Here is a 13758-nt window from a genome sequence, read left to right as displayed (position 1 = left end):
AAATGCGACAAAGAATCAACGCCTCACGCGTTTCGCCCATAGTCTATGTTTACGACCATATGGGCAAAACGCGTAAGATGCTGATTCTTTGTTCCATTTCAATCGATGTGTGACATTCAATAAAGTTTTGTGTTTTTAATGGACGCATTGGCTTAACTTTTTCTTAGTGAACTCTTCATGCTTGGAAATTGAACTTCCGAACATCATTAACGTGGCCGTTCACAGATACCGATGTTATTTTCGGTGGCAATTTGTTTGTTAAATAAATCAAGCCTACTGTCTCTTTCCGTGGCAACTTCATGCATAAAATTGTAAACATTTATTGTTTCCTACGGCCACAATTTGATTATTCTTCTTTTATGAGTGAATACTTCCAAGGAAAAAAACTCACAAAAATCACTTATTTGCGTTTGGTTTTATCTTTTTGCATGAACTGTTTGTTCTATAGAATTATGCCAGTTCCTAGCAAGTCTACATACAAATACCCAACTGTATATGAGAGTTCCGCAGGTTAAATAATCAGTTCTTAGATAACTTATTCATTTGAAAGTTGCAAAGATGAGATGCTGATATAGTTAGCCTTGAAATATACGGATGTAATGTATGTGGTCTGTTTCCCCATCATATTTTGATGAACCTGAAGTGATGTCATGCACTGTCAAGAAAGGGACGCTCTAGTCCAGGAAAGTATGAAAGAGATTTGCCCCAGGGTATCGAAGGTGTCATGCCAGGCTCATCGGGCAGTGTTTTGATGCCTGGGAGGGGTAGAGGAAGCAAGGGTACCTGTGGACCCCTTGGCCACAAAACCAAAATTGAATGTAGCAGTTCCAAAGACAGGCCCAGTGGCCTAATGGATAAGGCATCAGCCTCCGGAGCTGGGGATTGTGGGTTCAAGTCCCGCCTGGGTCGTGACGTTATTTTTGCAACCAGAAATGTGTAATTGAAGGGATTAAAAATGAGTGTGGGCTGGGAATAAATCATAAACATATGGTTTGCAAACAACAGAAAAGACCTCTACATCCACATCATCACCTCTGGCGTCCTACGGCAGAATGTCGCCATTAATTACTTCGTCTTGGCTACATAACATGTCATGGTGCAGCACTGTATCTCATTCTCTAATCACCTACTAAAATTGGATAATCTTCAACGCCGTTTGGGATGTCATATTGCTCTATTTTGGCCGTGCCAAAATTCTCTGCCAAGTCTACCCTAAATCTCTTTGGCAAACAAGACTTAAAGAAAAATGACAAGCTTGATTAGCTTGAGAGAGTCCTAACTAATATATTAAAACAAAAATAAATGTGTCTAGGCTTTCATTTGTTAGGGGATACTTTGTGTGTTAGAACTTGCAGTTTTCTAGAACCTCGTGGAACCAGTGATGGATTTGGTTGGGCTTAGTAATGCCCACCCAGAAAGTTCTATTGCCCCTTAGTGGACTCAGACCCAAGGAGTCCACTCTGTTAAAGAAAATGTTCCTCACTCAACATGGATAAACATCTTTTCTTATCTCACAACACAATGTCTGTATTATCTGGAAAAGACAAAGGTTCTGACAACAATTTCTTTAGCAAGGTGACTAATATATCAGAATAATAGCTTGCAGGTGCACAGAAATGTACATTTACACAGTATCTGGTGTTACAAAGAAAGGAAATATCCTGCTATAAATATTCTTTCAGATAATTTGTACCCATTTTAAGTTGTGTAGAATGTTGTCATGGTCCCTTGCCTATATAGACGTGTAAGGACTAGTCACTTTTTATAGTTTTCACTTAGAAAGCTAAACAAATACAGACAAACAACACAATTTTTCACGTGTTTTTGGTCAAACTGATGTATTGTATTTGAGCTTTTGTTATCAAACTATTTAGTTGTGAACCAAACTTAGATGTAGCCAGTTCCATTGTAGATGTAAAGCTAAACTCCAGAGCGGCCTTATTGCATTCTCGGGGGCCTATGGTTCCAGTGGGTACCAGGGCCAGACTGGCGGCCATTGTGTTTTAATCAAACTGATAATTGATTAACAGCAATCATGGCACCAGAAGAACATATCTGGCCTATTGAATCTTAATGGGTAGACCCAGGGCAGGCCCAAAACATTCTTTCACATTCCCTCACACTCTCATACCTACTCTCTCACATGCTTATTCACGCTCACTCAAACTCTCTCTCAATGTCTTCCTACTTTCTCTGCCGGTCGCTTCCATGTCCCTGTCTCCTTGCCGCACAGCTCTGCTTCTTCTCTTGCCTCTTCTTGTTCATCAGTCTTCTTTCTTCATCCTTTTCCCCTGTGTCTTCTTTCAACATCCACTTCTCCATGAACGTGGCCTCCAAGTGCACTTCTGCTTCCTGGAATACCCTGCTCGGAGGAATGTGTCAGAGGCTGTTCCTTTTGCGGACGTGCACCGAGAGGCCTGAATAATGCAGATAAATTCGCAGAGAGAGGTGCAGAAAAAGGTGCTAATTGCCACCTCTGTCAAAGTACCACTTGGATCCCATGGACCCACCAGAACCAAGGGCCAGCTCTGAGTGAACCTCTAAGCCTTTCCAGTTTCACCTCAGCATATGAGGTGTTTAAACAATGATTATGAAAGCAGAAATCTATTTTGTGCTGTTACCTTTAGTGTGTGTGTCGGGGGTCATGCAAAAGAGGCTCTATTTGTATTTATTATTTTAACAGGAAATACACAAAATTTCCATCACCTTTACCCCGCCATAACTTTTGTCATGTGTATATAATGCTTTATTCTTAAAGCACAGCAAATGAAAGCACAGACCGTCTGTTACAAATTCTGTAATTTTCCAGGACTTTAAAATTCCTGGAAATAGACATTAGTAGACATGACAGTGTGCGTGCTTCACGAATCAGCTAATTTAAGATGGGACATGACAATCACAACTCAATAAAAAAGTCAGGTCTACATGAAATAAAAAGTATGTTTATTGGATATTTTACAAGGGTTTCACTTAGAATTTAACTGATTGCTGCTGGATAGCTCAGTCCTAATTTCCCGCTGGACATTCTAATGAAATGGACTATGGAGTAATGAAAGTCTATGGAGAACTAGACATTACAGCATTGCCATAAAGAATCAGCTCAGTGTGGTGTGTCAGCAGGGAAAGTCACTCAAAATATCACATGACCAACAACAATGGTGGCCTCCAGGTCTGCAAATAAAGTGAGTTGATTGGAACCAAATGAGAAAAAAAACATACAGCACTGGGGTTTACTTTTAATAAAAATACATAGATCTTGCATTGTAAAAGTGAGATCAGAGGTCTCAACTATCTCCGATCCCCCCAAACAGCCCATTTACTCCATTGAGGGCTGCACTCCAATTCCCTCCAACCAACCCATTTACTCCATTGAGGGCTGCACTCAGATTTCCTCCAACTAACCCATTTACTACATTGAGGGCTGTACTCAGATTACCTCCAACCAACCCATTTACTCCATTGAGGGCTGCACTCAGATTCCCTCCAACCAGCTCATTTACTCCATTGAGGGCTGCAGTCTGATCCCTCCAACCAACCCATTTACTCCATTGAGGGCTGCACTCAGATTACCTCCAACCAACCCATTTACTCCATTGAGGGCTGCACTCCAATTCCCTCCAACCAACCCATTTACTCCATTGAGGGCTGCACTCCAATTCCCTCCAACCAACCCATTTACTCCATTGAGGGCTGCACTGAGATTTCCTCCAACTAACCCATTTACCACATTGAGGGCTGCACTCAGATTTCCTCCAACCAACCCATTTACTCCATTGAGGCCTGCACTCAGATTCCCTCCAACCAACCCATTTACTCCATTGAGGGCTGCACCAAATAGGCAGCCTCCATAGGATGCATTGCACGGTGATATACACCTTTAAGGCATGAAGTACCGGGATATTATGTCATATCCCGGTGCTCCATAGTTAGGACAGGTCTGAGTCTCTACGTCAGGAAAAAAACGGGCAGATTAGATGGGCTGAGTGTTCTTAAATTCTATGTTTCTATGCCACTGGGTCCAGAGTTGCTTAGCTACCTTTGTCATCGCAAGCATTAAGACTTGCACCCCCTATGCACCCTACCCAACATTCTCTTCTCTATTATTACATACTCAGTTGCTATGTCCTCTTTATATTTAGTAATACACACGCTCGCACACGTAGTTCTATATGTAATAAATGGAGCTGCACACACCCATCTTTTAAACCAACATCATTCTTTAAGTGCCTTAGCTTGAGATATGAGCACCGCGGTGAGTCATACTCGGCGTGTGAGTGACAGCCTGTAAATACTATGAAACATGAGCAATAACCCAGTGGAGATAAAGAGGGGATTCCGCCAGCTGTTATTCTAGCGCTTTATCCCAGGAACGCTGTGTTTGGTTAAAACAGGTACAATTCTGTGAAAAAGGGTGGAAAGAAAATCACTGTAAACACAATGTTGGTTTACTTGGCAACCAGCACATTCTGCAAAAATACCATAATACGTACTATATTAGTATATATATATATATATATATATATATATATATATATATATATATATATATACTGTATATATACATACATATATATATTTATACACAGTACTGTGCAATCATTTTCAGCAGGTGAGAAAAATGCTGTAAAATATCTCTTCCAGGACTCCTTTTTCTTCCTTACGCTAAAGATAGTTCCTAATGACTTTTATGTTCGGGGTCGTTGTCAGCATTTGGCCATGACTGCACAGTATATATATATATATATATATATACGGTATATATATATATACACACACCAGATGGCTGAAGGCACCACACACTTACCTTTAATGCCACGCGTGTAGAGATTGTTGTCCTTCAATGTCTGGTCGCCGACCAGATGCACTAATCGTTTTGCAGCCGCTGGTCATTTTTCATCTTGGGGACATCAGCCCTGTGTATGTATAAATAAATGTATATATACACAGACATATTTCCTGGTTCCATAGATAAAGCAGTCTAAACATTTCTCAGGAAGCTGTAGATCCTCTCTACTATACTTACTAAAATTTCCTATAAATAATGCTGGAGGCATGGCCTTTTGTTGTCTGAGTAAGATAATAATAATAATAATAATAATAATAATAATAATGCATTTTATTAATGCACATTTTTAAAGTCATAAATATTAGGGATTCCGAGGAATTTTATAGGGCTGTTGAACACTGTAATACAATCATACCCACCAAATATTCTGAGCTCCCAGAAAATAACATATTTTGGGTGGTTTTATATGAATATATATATTTATATACCAATACATACACAACACACCTACCAACAATTCCATCGCATGCGTTTCTATGTAAAAATTAATTTCTTACGGTTTGGGAGGAGATTTGGGAAAAATGACACGTATGAATCATGCTAATCTTCCTACACAGTCATGTCGCAAATGGTCTGTGAAACCTACATAGTGACTACTAGCACTGACAGCCTAGATTGACATCTTAATTCAACACCAAACAGACACGCTGTTTATAGTATAAGCTGAACATATTTTCAGGTTCATGCAAAGAGGAATTTCATAAGACGTCTGCATTTTTCTTTTGTCGGAATGGCTCTGCCTATTTTGATGCAAGAACTCACTTTTGATCCATACGCTTGTACCAGACAAGGTGCTTGCTGAGTATAGACTTTAACATATTTTTTTTTTTATCTAACTTGCTTCTTGGCAATCAAAATCTGACATTTTAAGGTCTTGCAGAGGGTGGTGTATAAGTGGAATAGCCTCCCAAAATTGGTAGAGTTTAATACGATATAGGCATTTAACCATGCGTGGGTCAGGCATGAGGCTTTCCTCAATCCAAAAAAAAAACCCACTGTTTTCAGATCACTACGATTAAAATGATGTGGAAAGCAAGCCAAAGCATCTCCACAGCTCGGAACTTTCTAAATGAGACGATATGAAATAGAAGACCTTTAATAGTCCTGAACAGAGATTGTATCGCAGTGACACACTCCGTTCCATTATAACATTCCATGTGAAAACTGACTGGTTTGGGCATTCAAGAATTCTAGGACCGGTGTTTCTAATGTTGCGCTGATCAGACTATTAATTAGATGTTTTGGTAATTAAGCGAGAGAGTCAGATAAGTCTATGGATCATCAAACAGGTAAATAAACACCGGTTAGTCTGACCCTGGATCCTCCGACGGTCTCATTTATTTACAAAGTGTGACTGTGGTGCAAACTTTGAAAAGTGGAATGACCAACCATTATCAATGGAATGGTTAGACTGGCAGGAACGTACGGTTTGGTTAACTTTGCAAGAGGTCACTTTTTTTGCAAGTCAGCAAGTGGTCACATTTTTAAACCCTTTTTATTTTATTGTAAACCATAATTGTCTAAAAAGGACATATTTTATTGTAATCAATGTGAAACAGATTTCAGATAAAGAAATACCAATATCCTTCTTCAAAACTTTATGTAAAGTGTAAATGTATATATATATATATATATATAATATATATATATATATATATATATATATATATATATATGTGTGTGTGTGTGTGTTTTCTCTATTACAACATGTTTTTTTCCACTTTTATCGATATGTTTAACTTCACAATACATGAATAATCTTATTTTCAAGCCCTGGCTATTTATCCTGCTGAAATACAAATAGATCAAGTTATAAAAACTGTGGATAATAACTAAAATATCTCCTGTCTTTATACGGAAGTCTTAGCCAATATTTGTCCAGGCTAACGAAACAAGACTGGCTTACAATGTGTTATACTTTCATGAACTAGGTGTATTGACAGAGTATGTAAAAAAATACTTTTTTCCTGTTTGCTTTTCTGAAAATAAAATACAAGTGAATACAGATTATTAATCTTTTAACCTTCTCCTGTAAGTACAATACTTTACAATGGATTTTTTACTTGGCTGGGAAGTAAACTGATGATGTTTTGGCAGTTCAAGGGTATCTAAGATGCAAAACAATTTTAAACATTTATTTTTATGGGGCAGTAAGCTTCATTTTCTCAATGATCAGTGCTGTTGCGTCACAGCCTACTTAATAGGTTATAATGTATTTGTTGCTCATTGAATGATTTTTTTTCAAGGCTTGTATTACAGATGGGGTCTCCATAAGTATTTTTCTTAGGGCCATATAAAACCATGGCAAGGGCCATTCAAATATTTTGATTAGACCAAAGTTATGTTGTACAATGCGTTTGAGATTTTGAAAAAGTATCTTGTACTTTAGTGGCTCTATGGTAAGAGCTTAGCAGGGCTGTATTGGGGGTGATGAGGCAGGCCTGGTACTTTAAGGCCAGTGGCCGCCAAGTGGCATAATTGTGACTGCCTACTGGTGCGACTAAGCATATCCAGCATGTTGCAGCAGCTGATCTGCCACTCAAACATCTGGTGAGTATGGAGCACTGACGGCCATCAGCCCACCAGGCATTTGCCCGATGTCCCATTGTACAGCGCTACAGAATTTGATGGCGCTATATAAAACAATAAATAATAATGATAATGAGCCAGATGGTCTGTAGCTAACAACACTAAGATTGAAAGATCTAAGGAGCAGAGACTTTTTGTAATGTATTCCTACCTATTGTAGCCCAATCAAAATGTCTGTATAAGTATTATACTGAATATCATACCCGGGACCTCTCCGGGATTCGCTCGGAGAACTCCAGGAGAAGCACCGCTTCCCAGGGTTCCCTGTGTCAACAACCAAAACCTCCGGGCTGCAGGAGCTGGGTCTTGACACGCCCCAGTCCCCGCCCATTTCCCCTTTAAATGGGGGTGTTCCCCGCAATGTCAGCGGGAATGCCCATTGACCTCGGTGGGGGCCCCCCAATGTCAGCCGAACCGGCCGCGTCCCTCAAGGATAGTTCTCAGTGTTGCCTATTATATGACAGCAATTATTGTACGTCCCCTTTTATTACACAGTAAACTATAAAGCATTTTGTACATCTGTTAACACTCAATAAATAAATATATATACATAAAAGGGCAGACAAGATGAGGCGAATGGTTCTTATCTGCCGTTAAATTTAATTTTTCTATTAAAATGCTTCCTCTGGACAGTTAGCCTGTCCCATGTTTTGATCAGATCCATGAGGGATCCTAACCCATTAAGTATCAGGGCTCAGAGCAATTCTAATGTTTTTACTAATGCTTTACTTAAACTGTAAGTTCTCAATTAATGAACCCATATATGTGACATACGTATTTCATATATATATATATATATATATATATCTCACTGATGGTTTTGTTCAGGGCCAGCCAAACTCTCCCTACAGCAAAAACCAACTGGGACTGTCCCTTCATAACTTCTAGTGAGTTGAAACAACGATAGCAATCCAACAATTTGGAAACATTTTCATCTAATGACAAAAGTTACAATATTTGAGCAGCACAAGAAATCTGTTGATCTGTTACCATTTCCTCTTGGGTCAAAAGTGGTAAACAAAACAGGTTTTCCACAGCAAATCATAAAACTGCAAGTATAGGAAACAAATATTCACACTACTGAATTTTACAGGGTTCACAATAAACACAACTTACATTTTATGTATAACAATGTGCACGACTATCACTTTAAATGATTAAATGAACCTGCGCATAACACAATTGTTCCATAGTGTACTCTGTTCACAACTGTGAAATGCCACCAGTTTTGGGGACAGAAAACATAGTCCTTCATAATGCCTAGATCAAATCGTATTTTGTTTGGAAGTTGTTTTGACCTATACATTTGCTTGTATTTTGGCTACTGTATTGTAAAGAGCAAACAAGTGTACCCAGCAGAACACTGTCATCTCCACTCGTGAGCTCGCTACAAAAAGATATAGTGAGAATCTCAATGTATGCGTCAGCGGCCTTAGATATTGTCATTAAATCGACTTCTTAAGAATACCTAGGATTATGGAGAAAAACCACAGGTGGTGTAAAACAATAAACCTGAACCTGATAACTTCCAGGAAGCTCACTCTGGATAACTTGAGCTTAGTACTGGGTGGCTAATAATTCACAGTTCTTCAAGTCACTTCCAGGCTTGGATTCTTAAACAAATGGATCTGTCCATCTTGGAATTAATAGGTCATGTCATCTATTGTAAATCAACTAAAAACACAGATACAGAGAAACACTGATAGACTTTCACCCCCCCCCATATCCAGTACTAGAATAAATCATATTTAACATCACAGGCTAAGGAGCCCCCCAAAAATTATCTATTCCAAAAACATTAGGGTCCAGTTGGATTAAGCCAAGGGCCATCGTTAAGCTTCCTGCAGCTCCTGGCCATTTGGAGAAACATGCGATTGGGACAACCATCAATCACATCATGGAGGCAATGATCGCAAACGTGCAATTTATTGCCAGATCACCTGAAACTCACTCCTTTGTGAATAAACCGTGATGTTTGCCATCAATCCCCAATAATATTATGTTTTCTTTCTTTTTTATGAGATGCCCATGGGCAAAGTGCCACATGGCATGCCCTACAAATCTTCTGAACGCTGGACACGTTGCTGAAATATGTGGTGCCATAAAATCGCCCAGTTGGCTTAATAAAACAGCACTATAATTTCATTGATATACACCTTGTTTTGTGAAAAACATTATAATTTACTGCAGTTAGGCATTGTGTCACAAATTAGGGCAGATTTCTCCATGGAGAACATAAAACTTTTGTGATAAATTATTAACGTCTGAGAAAAATGATTCCCTGCACATTAAACGAAGGTTACGTATGATAATATTTGATCGTGGTACAATCTTCTTTAGTAGGAATAATAGTTACAGGTAACGTGAGGGTACAGCGCCCTCTGATGGTTGAAATTATAGGCCCTACAGCTGCTGTTCCAAGGTCGGGCTGCCAACTTTGTCTTGCCTTGGGCTTTAGAATCAGCACAAGCTGCTCCCGGACAAGCTGAACATACATACTGTACATAACAAAACCCAAAATCATAGCAATATGCAAGGGAGTGGTTACAGAGGAGGTCATATCAGGATATTTCTGAACTTTTAAGTGTGACTTGGAGTAATCTGCAGTAATCGCAGATGAGTAGAATCATAGAAATATAGAATTTGGCCCATTCGGCCCGTCTAGTCGGGCCATTTTTCCTGATGTTAACATCAGTACTTGTAACATGTTAACACCTAGTACTTATATAGTCCCTTTCACCCAGTGGGACCCAGACCTTAATCTGTCGTTGGTCTCATCTTAGATTCAGGAGCCATATGCCTATCCCATACATGTTTAAATTACCCCACTGTATTAGCCTCTACCACTTCTGCTGGGAGTCTGTTAGACACAGGTCTGTGGCTGTGTAAAGTTCTTGTGCCCTGACAGGGTGGTGGGAGACTGTGTGTAAGATGAAAGTAGCACTTTGGTAGAGCTATCAATGGATGACTTGATATCCTTCTAATTCCAGGATCATGGGCCAGCTGGGAGGTCCTCCGATCTCCCCTCATTTGCCCAGGAAGCTGTAAACGTAAAGGAGGTCCCAGGGAGCTCCCACATGGCTCTGAAGCTGAGGCCCATGAGGTGGCTCGTTGGGTAAGGTCAACAATGACCATGCCTCTGCACCCAACAACGTTCAGCACTGGCTCCACCCCTTTCATCTTTTGCCACACCTCCTACACAGATGTCCAATCTAAAGCTGCCTGGAACCTTTAAATATGTAAAAGAAAATGATCTGAAATAGTATTCATCTTATTTGCCAAATGTTAAATGATTTTGTATCTTTATTTTCTTTTAAAGGTTTGGTGCGATTTAAGCCAGGCTTTGTCCTTTTGAGCAGAGGCAGCTTGCATGCTGGTATTGGTTAGCCGGGTTATTGGAGCCGAGGTTAACTGTTAATGGTACAAAAAAATAACACCTTCACGTGTCTAAAGTGAAAATAATATATATATACTCCCCACAGGTTCTGCAGCTCCCAAACACAACACTCCTCACAAGTGTATCAACAGCAGTATATCGAACAAGGGGCGCAAGAATATGTGGAGAAAAATAACAACACAATAGTGTAGCAAATTCAAACAAAGTATCTGTGTAGTGAATATATATTGCACTCACAAGAGTAACTGGTAATAGAGGCTCATCAGACAATGTCAGATCTTGATCAATCCTGAAATGCAGATAAAAGAACCGCCAATGGTACAGTATAATTTGGAATAAATTTTAATAAGAAAAGACTGGATAAACTCACAAGTCTGTTGGCACAACACAATAGTTATGCTATAAGCGCAGTGTAGAAACAAAAATCCAGCAGAGTGAGAAAAGTCCGTATAGCAAAGTCGTTCAAAATCTCTCTCAACGCGTTTCACCAAACTCGTTGGCTTCTTCAGGAGCTGAATACAGATATTACAGATAAAATACAATGAAGTAAAAAGCTGCAGTCTATACATTTTCGTCCGTTTGTTCCATTTTTGAAGATTCCCGGTAGTGTTCCCGTCCAATCACGTCCTCGAGCGGCTACGTCATCACGTTCCCACGCATTGACGCGATCACGTTACTTTCATCATCCGCACAGTGGCGCGATCTCGTCATTGTACTTGTTTCATCACTCCCTCCCGGCTATATTTGCATCTTTGTTCCTCAACAGCTTATTGAATAAAGTTGATCCAATGCAACGGAGGAATACTTCTTCTCCACGGGCGGATATTTTTAACCCTTATGCTTTAAAGGGTTTCGGACGTCGCGGGCACAGGAGTTGTAGATAAACACTCCGGGTAAAAACAAAGACAGTCAATAAAACATATTAAAAAACGAAATACTGTGTGTGTATTAAATCTCCAATGTACTAGGACCAAGAGAAAGGTAAGTGAAAATATAAATATAGAAAACCAATAGAGAATAAAAAACCAATAGAAAGTAAAATGAGATAAAGGTTAAAAATGGGGAGACAGATGAAAAGGAATATCAAAAAGGAAAGCATTAATCGGTGAATTAGGACAATCTAATAATTAATAATATAGTAATATTATAATAGTAATTAATAAAATAAATAAAATGAATAAATATATATATGAATGATAAAAAATGCTAAGTGGATATAAATAGGAATAATCAACCTAACAAAAACCCTACCACTAACCCTAACCTTTTTGTTAGGTTGATTATTCCTATTTATATCCACTTAGCATTTTTTATCATTCATATATATATTTATTCATTTTATTTATTTTATTAATTACTATTATAATATTACTATATTATTAATTATTAGATTGTCCTAATTCACCGATTAATGCTTTCCTTTTTGATATTCCTTTTCATCTGTCTCCCCATTTTTAACCTTTATCTCATTTTACTTTCTATTGGTTTTTTATTCTCTATTGGTTTTCTATATTTATATTTTCACTTACCTTTCTCTTGGTCCTAGTACATTGGAGATTTAATACACACACAGTATTTCGTTTTTTAATATGTTTTATTGACTGTCTTTGTTTTTACCCGGAGTGTTTATCTACAACTCCTGTGCCCGCGACGTCCGAAACCCTTTAAAGCATAAGGGTTAAAAATATCCGCCCGTGGAGAAGAAGTATTCCTCCGTTGCATTGGATCAACTTTATTCAATAAGCTGTTGAGGAACAAAGATGCAAATATAGCCGGGAGGGAGTGATGAAACAAGTACAATGACGAGATCGCGCCACTGTGCGGATGATGAAAGTAACGTGATCGCGTCAATGCGTGGGAACGTGATGACGTAGCCGCTCGAGGACGTGATTGGACGGGAACACTACCGAGAATCTTCAAAAATGGAACAAACGGACGAAAATGTATAGACTGCAGCTTTTTACTTCATTGTATTTTATCTGTAATATCTGTATTCAGCTCCTGAAGAAGCCAACGAGTTTGGTGAAACGCGTTGAGAGAGATTTTGAACGACTTTGCTATACGGACTTTTCTCACTCTGCTGGATTTTTGTTTCTACACTGCGCTTATAGCATAACTATTGTGTTGTGCCAACAGACTTGTGAGTTTATCCAGTCTTTTCTTATTAAAATTTATTCCAAATTATACTGTACCATTGGCGGTTCTTTTATCTGCATTTCAGGATTGATCAAGATCTGACATTGTCTGATGAGCCTCTATTACCAGTTACTCTTGTGAGTGCAATATATATTCACTACACAGATACTTTGTTTGAATTTGCTACACTATTGTGTTGTTATTTTTCTCCACATATTCTTGCGCCCCTTGTTCGATATGCCGAGGTTAACTGTGTTAGCTTTACATGGGATTTTTGCCCCAAACTCAAGAGTGAAGGGGTAGATTCTCCGGGTCAGAGAGTGGTTGGTTCACTCTGTAATATGGTCTCTTACACAGCTAATAGTTTATCATTGCAATAGAAAAGAATTGTACAAGTTGTTCTAGTCGGAAACATCTGTTATAAGGAACATGTCAATCAAAAGTGTTTTGAGGCAGTCTACAGAATTTTCTGTTGCGAGGTGTGAAGAGAGTTTTAGCTTACCCCCCCACCCCCCCGGCTTTCCTTGTGTCATTCCTCATATCGTCATATAGAAATGGACAGGTGTGTTTTTGAGTTTTTAGCAAAGTCATGAGATTCTTCAGGGAACAAAATTGTGAAACACTTGCTTTGGAAAAAAACTATATTTTAAAGCAACCGTAGATGAGTTAGGATGGCAGGAGCCATCGGTGGAAAAGGTATTGGACAGAGAAGTCGAAGAACTCATCAGATCTAATAAAGACTCTGTATAATGCTAGACAGTGTGATATCGGAACATTCTTTCCCAATGCA

General features: G+C 38.9%; 1 non-coding gene across 1 annotated transcript; it reads left to right on the top strand.

The window, feature by feature from the left end:
- The first annotated feature begins 836 nt into the window (after positions 1 to 836).
- TRNAR-CCG (transfer RNA arginine (anticodon CCG)) lies at positions 837 to 909 on the top strand. The gene has a single exon. It is a non-coding gene; the product is annotated as a tRNA-Arg (tRNA).
- Positions 910 to 13758: the final 12849 nt, after the last annotated feature.

Source organism: Spea bombifrons, chromosome 6 (genome assembly GCF_027358695.1).
Source record: "Spea bombifrons isolate aSpeBom1 chromosome 6, aSpeBom1.2.pri, whole genome shotgun sequence".
Classification (NCBI taxonomy): domain Eukaryota; kingdom Metazoa; phylum Chordata; class Amphibia; order Anura; family Pelobatidae; genus Spea; species Spea bombifrons.
Note: the sequence above shows the minus strand (reverse complement) of the source record. Positions and strands in the feature narration are given on the sequence as shown.